Below are 7,739 nucleotides of genomic sequence, written 5' to 3' on the forward strand. Positions count from 1 at the left end.
CCCCCCCCCTCTAGGTGTATTGTAACCACTGATACCTAACACTTTCAACTTTTGGTTTTTCATTGATACAAGGTTCCGAATGTTGGAAGAGTACCCCTCTAGAACTTTAACACCATCGAGAAACTTACAAAATTCTATTTTCTCCTTCCTCGACAAAGTATAAGCTGTTGAAGGTAGATACGTACGTTTTCCCTTCATTATCGGTCCCAATTCCTTTCTTATTCCCATTCTAACCAAGTCCAATATTGAATTCAAGCCATCTTTGGTATTACTAGGGACATTGAGTAAGATACCAATGAGACTTTCAAATACATTTTTTTCAATATGCATAACATCGAGGAAATGTCTTACATATAATGAATTCCAAAACGACAATTCAAAGAAGATTGACCTTTTCTTCCACCCATTTGTTACAATTTCTTTAGCAAACGGTTTACCAAAGTTATTATTCAAACTCTTTATCTTTTGAAATAATTGGTCAACCGTCAACGGCAAAGGGGCACGACCTTCTTCATTGTTCTCATCGAATGCTTTTCTCCATCGTCGATAGTGATGATCAGAACATATAAATCTACAATGTCCAAGGAATACATTCTTCTTATAGTGTTCCAACCTCGTTGAATGAGTATTGTCTTCACACACAGGACATGCAAAATGCCCTTTTGTACTATATCCTGACAAATTGTCATATGCAGAGAAATCATTGATTGTGCCGAACAACATAGCCCTCAACTTGAATCTTTCCTCTCTATGTGCATCATATACATTTATACATGTCTCCCACGTTTGCTTCAAGTCATCAATTAATGGAGCCAAGTATATATCTATGTCATTTCCCGGTTGTTTAGGTCTAGAAATTAACATAGATAATATCACATATTTGCGCTTCATGCATAGAGAAGGGGGTAGGTTGTATATCACCAACATAACTAGCCATGTACTATGTGAGCAACTTTGAACACTATGTGGATTAATTCCATCATTTGACAATGCAATGTGTAGATTTCTTGATTCTTGACCAAAACTAGGATATTCATGATCATTTTTTTTCCATTGAGGAGAATCTGCAGGATGCCGAAGCTTGCCATCTTTAGTCCTTTTATCAGCATGCCATGTAAAGTTCTTTGCATCTTTAGCATTGCTGAACATATGCTTAAATCTTGATTTGATGGGAAAATACCTTACCACCTTTTTGGGAATTGAGTCTTCCTTCTTATAACGTGCTGCATTACATTGGGACAAAACTTCAACGAAGCATACTCGTTAAGAAATAAGATGCAGTCATTTTCAAAAGCATGTATCCTATTGTATTCCATGCCAATGGAGTGTAACATTTGTTTAGTATCATAGGTTCAAGAATGGAGCACATTATACTCCGGTAATATATCCTTCAGAAGTGCAAGTAGGTATGTGAAACTCTTATCACTCCATCCATTAACTGATTTCAACTTATACAACATTGCCATCGCTACTAATCTAGTGAATTTAGTACAACCATCATATAATGGTTTCTCAACATCACTTATCAACCACTGAAACATCTCAGGACAATCCTGAAGATCCTCTTCGACAACGTTTTCCATTTCCTCAAATCGATCCCCTTCATATGCATTTGTCTTAGGACAATCCATATCATATATTTTTCACCATGCCTTGTCCAACATGTGTAAATCTGATTGATATCGTGACACACTAGATGAACTTTTAACTTAGTAGGAGTAACTCGGTTGGATTAACAACAATTTAAACAAGGACAAACAATTTTATTCGGCTTTTCAGCATGATCAGTAGCAAACCTAACAAAATATTTGACTCCATCCTCATACTCTATTGTCAATCGATTGGCCCTCATCCAATTTCGATCCATTTTCTAGAAAGAAATTGACAAAAAATATTAATGAGTTAATCTATGGTTCTGAAGTATTCTCGTGTAAATGGTAACTAAGGGATACATTGCATTTTAACTCATCTAATAAATTGAAAGAGGAAACTCTAACTCAATACAAGCTAAATGAGTGAAATAAGGTGAAATCAATTCGGACATTAAGAAAAACTCATGTAATAAGGTGAACTCAAACTCAATATATGAAATAAGGCAAAATGTTTATAAAGAAAACTCACTTTCTATGTTGAACGAGTGATGATTCTTGTTGTTGAATGAGTGATGATCTTCGGTGTTGAATGTTTCGGTGTTGAATGATTATGAGAGTAAATGATTTTCGGTGTTAAATGATTTTGAGAGTAAATGATTTTCGGTGTTGAATGATATTGAGAGTAAATGATTTTTGGTGTTGAATGATTTTGAAAGTAAATGATTTTCGTTGGGTAAGTGAGTTTGGGTATTTTAGAGAATGTGTGTGAGTGTGGGAAAGTTTTATGTTTTTTAGGATTTGGTCGGAGTCTACAACAGCGCATATTTAAGATTGTGTTGTTGAAGATATGTCATTAATAGCGCAATCTTAAATATGTGATGTTGGCGAGATGAATTTAACAGCCAACCTTAAGTATGCGTTGTTGATGACACTAATTAAACCTGTAGTGATATATCTATACAACATCGCATCTTTAAGGTGACGTTGTTGAAGAGATTTAATTAACAGCGCAACCTTAAATGTGCGTTGTTGAAGATATTAATCAATTACATATATAGAATAATTAAGTAATTGTGATTTTTAATGACATTAATTTAGAGGAAATAATGATAACTAATTCAAACATGGTGGTGATATAGTATAAAACAACACACATTTAAGGCGGTGTTGTTGTATAGTCGATGCACAATTGTCATGAACATTAGGTATACAACAGCGCATATTTAAGGTGGTGTTATTGAAGATATGTCATTAACAACGCAACCTTAAATGTGCATTGTTGAAGATATGTCATTAACAACGCCACCTTACATATGCGATATCGTATATGACACTTCAAAAGTGCATACTTAAATATGCGCTGTTGTATATACTGATTCCTAATTCTACACAGTTGAGCACAAACATGCAGCAAAAAACCAAAACACATACATATATTGAACACTAGAACAGATCAAAACATATACATATATTGAACACTAGAACATATCAAAACATATACATATATTGAACATCAAAACAGATCAAAATTCTCACTAATAACATATACACCAGAACAGAACACTCTATATATGTGTGACTATACATTAAATTCATATGCTACAACCTAATCTATACATTGAATTCCTTGTACTACTCTTTGAAAGTAAGTACATATTTTGACCATTCTTCCCTAATCTGGGTGACTTGGTCTTCTGGGTATGTCTCTAGATCTGCATCAACTTGGACTGGAGCGGGTCACTGCTGAATAATCTCCTTCATGTAGTTCAGTGTATAATAGCTGCAATCTTTGTCGTTGGTTTGGCAGGGGTCTATAATTATAATCAAGTAAGCATATAAGTATAACCTTCACTGAAATATGATTAATACATATTTATATAATTGTGAATACCCAATTTTGGCCCGACCATAGAAAACTCAATATGTTTTAAAAGTAATTACTTTCTCAAAATAAATATTTTTTATTTATTTATGATTTTAGGATTTATTTTGAATTTAAATGAGATATTTCAAATATCATAAAATGTTAAAAATATTATATTTATTTATTTTTTCAAGTTTATATTATAAAATAAATAAAATATAATTGAAAATATTTTTTATTTATTTTTATAATTAAAACCGAATTTATACAAATAAATGAGATTTTAAATTCCCAATAAACAATAAAATAAATTTTTATTTTAGTTTTTTTCAAAAATATAATTTAGAATATTCAAAAATATTTTTGTTATTTAATTCAAATATATAAATAATTTAATAAAAAAACCAAGCTTAAAATGTATTTTAATATATATATATACCAAGTCAAATCTGACTTGGTGGTGCCCAATATTATGGGGTTATGGGGTTAGTAGATAGGGAGTTGTTAGCACTTTGTTAGGATTAAATTAGGTTAAAATTTACCTATAAATAGAGTTAATAGAATAGGTTAGTTTTTTGGTTCTTAAGAAATACAAAAAACTGCACAAAGAGAAAATATTTTGCCAAAAAAACAGAGAAGAACTACACTTTCATTAAAAAAAGAGAGGGATTCCCCAAAGTTTCACTCCACGATCCAGTGTGCGCGAGAGTAGGAGAAGCTCTGTGCAACGTTCTTCAAAGCCGTTGGATTTGCATACTGCTTTGGTTGACCTTCCTTAGGCACACGAGATCGCGACACGCAGGCTAGTTCATCCCTCCACACATAGACACGCGCGTACAGGAGTAGAACCCTTGTCCAGAGGACTCTGATTCGGTGTGCTCAAGCGTATTGTCCACGCTATGCACCGTCATCTTCTGTCCAGTGGAACAGTGACACGCAGGCGAGTCTACGCGTGTCCAGTGAGCGCGCCCGTAGCAGAACCATCTCACTGGGAGCCTTTCACGTGCGACGAGTGCATCATACCCACAGTGAGCTCGTTGATCAAACGGTCAGAAGACGTCCACGTCATCACCCCCATCTGAAGCCACCTTCAGCCATTTGCAAGGCGACACGTGTCTGGAGGTTCATTGAATCATTCCGCACCGGAATAAAACTCATTCAGGTATATAATTTTAATATTTGTTTTATCTAAAGGCATTTATATTTCTTTTAAAATGATAAAAAAATACATTTCACCAAGGATAATTTATTATTTTTATTATGACAGTAGGGTGAAATGCCATATAATATATTTTATTAAATAAATATTACTTTTTATTTATTTATTATGAGTAAATACTATAAAAAATAATAATATCCTAATAAAACTAATAACTAATTAACCTTTTTTTATTTTTATTTGTTTCTATTATTTTATTTTTAAATGGAAAATATTTTTTTTATTTCTATAATTAAAAATGATAAAATTTATATTTTTTAAAAAGAGAAAACATAATATCTAAAATAAAAAAAAATGTCTTTAATAATAGATTATTTGCTTTAAAAAATGAATTTATAACATTATCAAATTTTATAACAAAAATATATTTTTTTTGGGATTAATCAAAGGGTGGAGGTAGGTCATGGTAACATTTCTTGTCCTCATATCATCCTTGAACGGTCGCATTACGACGCTTCTTTTCATTCGATTAATTCCTAAATTAATAATAAAAAAACTAAAAATTATATTGATTCTTAAATTAATAATAAGAAGCCTAAAAAAAGATATTATAATTATTTTCAAACCTTTTTAAAATGGGATGCGGTGCAGACATTACTTTCTGCTGCTTCACCCTTTTTAAGGAGTTGATTATTTTAACCATTTTAAAATTAGAACTACGTATGTCTTGATTTCCTAATATGCATAGGAATACGTAGAGCAAGTAATATTGTCAGATTTAAAAATTAAAATAAATAAATATTTTGTTGTACACAAATTTAAATTTAAATAATTCAAGGGTATTTAAATCATACAATTGGCAAGGGTACCGTTTAATTACGGGCGGACGAGGTGCTAATACTTTCCTCGATCCATAATCGACTCCCGAACCTGGATATCACAATCCAAAAGCCCAATGTGATTGTGCTTTAAAGATTTTTCTACATTTTTAACCATAAAATGTAGTGGCGACTCTAAGAGGTCGTGTAACCGAAAATTGGGGCGCGATAATAATTATTTGAGATGATTTGTGTCAATACCTTTACATGAATCCATTTGATGTTGTTTGATGAATATTTAGGACGAACATTATGGGCTCTTAAAATTTGCAACCCCTTAAATAACAGAAAATGTATTTAATTACTAAACAATAGAAATTGTACTTAAATACTAAACAACTAAATGAATAGTCCACTCACTTAGTGAAGATTTCTATCATAACGATGTACTTGGTCGGATCGCCATGTTTCAATGAGTCAAAATACTATAGTTGCTCCTCGATCCGATTAATGACAACCATAAGCCAATGTTGCCTAACAAAACATATGCATACGGTTATGAAATGTTAAGCACATAATAAAAAGACAAACATATACAAAATGCTCACCCGGGATTAAAAGGTGATAGGAATAAATCTGCAGAATCTTTACATTGGATCATAATATCTGCAACATAATTTGTCTGATCCCCTACGTTCTTAGTGGTGGCATTGCTTAGCGCCTCAGTTGAATGTGGGGATAAGAACATCACCTTCTTCTTATCTTTCTTGATAAGGTTGTCATACAACTATCTAATATACATATAACACAAATGTTAGTTAATTATAACGTCAATAGTGACTAAATGCAAAAGTGAAATGTTACGAAAAAATAATTTACCTCACATATACACATACAACATTGGCACTTGTCTAGGTATATTCGTGGACATCCTTGACTTCATTGATGCCAATGTATTCTTGTAATTCAAGTTCAAACACCTCAAAAGGAAGTGGTACGATGATTAGTCCATCTGTACCCAAACTTTCTACATGCATGAACAGTTGAGTGCATAAGGGTATATGCGACTCTTTGGAGCTGGCATCCCCCGATGAATTTTGCTTCTTCGTCAACTTTTTCATGCGACGCTTGGAAGTCCTATGATTTTTCCTTTTTTCGATACTAGTTGAGGAGTAGGGGATGTCATTGACTCCTTTTCATGGATTGCGGAGTGTGGTGCGAAAACTTCACTACCCTAAAATATACAATGCAAAACATATCAATTATAGATCAAAATATATAATAATTAAGAATTAATGTGCATTAGGTCAAAATCATACCTTATTTGGCACTATGTGCACAAGGTCTATTGGCCAAGCTACAAAAGTGTTTATAGCCCCTTCAACTGTCAATATATCCTCATCGAGAGGAATTGCCAACAATGTGACATCATCGATTGCAACCTCAATCGTGATCTTCACATGATTGGGCGAGATAGGTGCATTGTGTAGCATCATATCGGATGAGTTTTTCACTTTACTAACACCCATTAATCGCCTCGATGGGATGTCCAAGAATAGTTTGCATTTACTGATTCCCTAAATGTTAGTTCAAACATATAATTAATTAGTTTACGACCAAAATTAAACTAAAGGGCCAACAAATGAAAATTAGTTAATGCTAAATTACCTCAAGAATGGTAATGTTTTGATCAATATTCTTTGAGCAACTCTCGTTGATGCTACATGGGACTTTGCCAACTTGGCGCACCTCATCATCCTTCAGTTGAAGTAGATGTTCAAATTGACTGTAGCGTTTCATGAGAAATTCCAAAACCTAATTCGGATTGGGTAGCATGAGAAATTGGGTTACAAATGACTTCTTGGTCAACCCAAAACCTGCCCCTCGGATACGGCCCAGGTACTGACACAATCCTACAACCTCATCAAGTGACTTGTGTTAACTGTCTGGAGTATTTAGCTCCTCATTTTCTTTTAGGGCAACCTGCACATCAAGAATGAAATAAAATATGGAAATCAAGTTTAACCAAATGATAAGCACTAACAACATGTTTTGCCACTTCTTGAACTTTTTCATTGTCAATTACGCCTTGCTTGTTTTTACGGGCATCCAACCATAGAACATTGAGATCTACTGCGTGTGAAATTGAAGGAGTATCGGTTTGCTCAAGCTGCAAAAACATAACCATTACTAATGTAATTAATTATGGATACAAAATATAACTAATAATGTACTTAAAATTTAACAATACTTACAATATTTTCTTCAACTCCTCTATACCCTGCTCGGGAAGCTCTATATGGATA

This window comes from Lupinus angustifolius, chromosome LG03 (assembly GCF_001865875.1).
Source record: "Lupinus angustifolius cultivar Tanjil chromosome LG03, LupAngTanjil_v1.0, whole genome shotgun sequence".
In the NCBI taxonomy this organism is placed as follows: domain Eukaryota; kingdom Viridiplantae; phylum Streptophyta; class Magnoliopsida; order Fabales; family Fabaceae; genus Lupinus; species Lupinus angustifolius.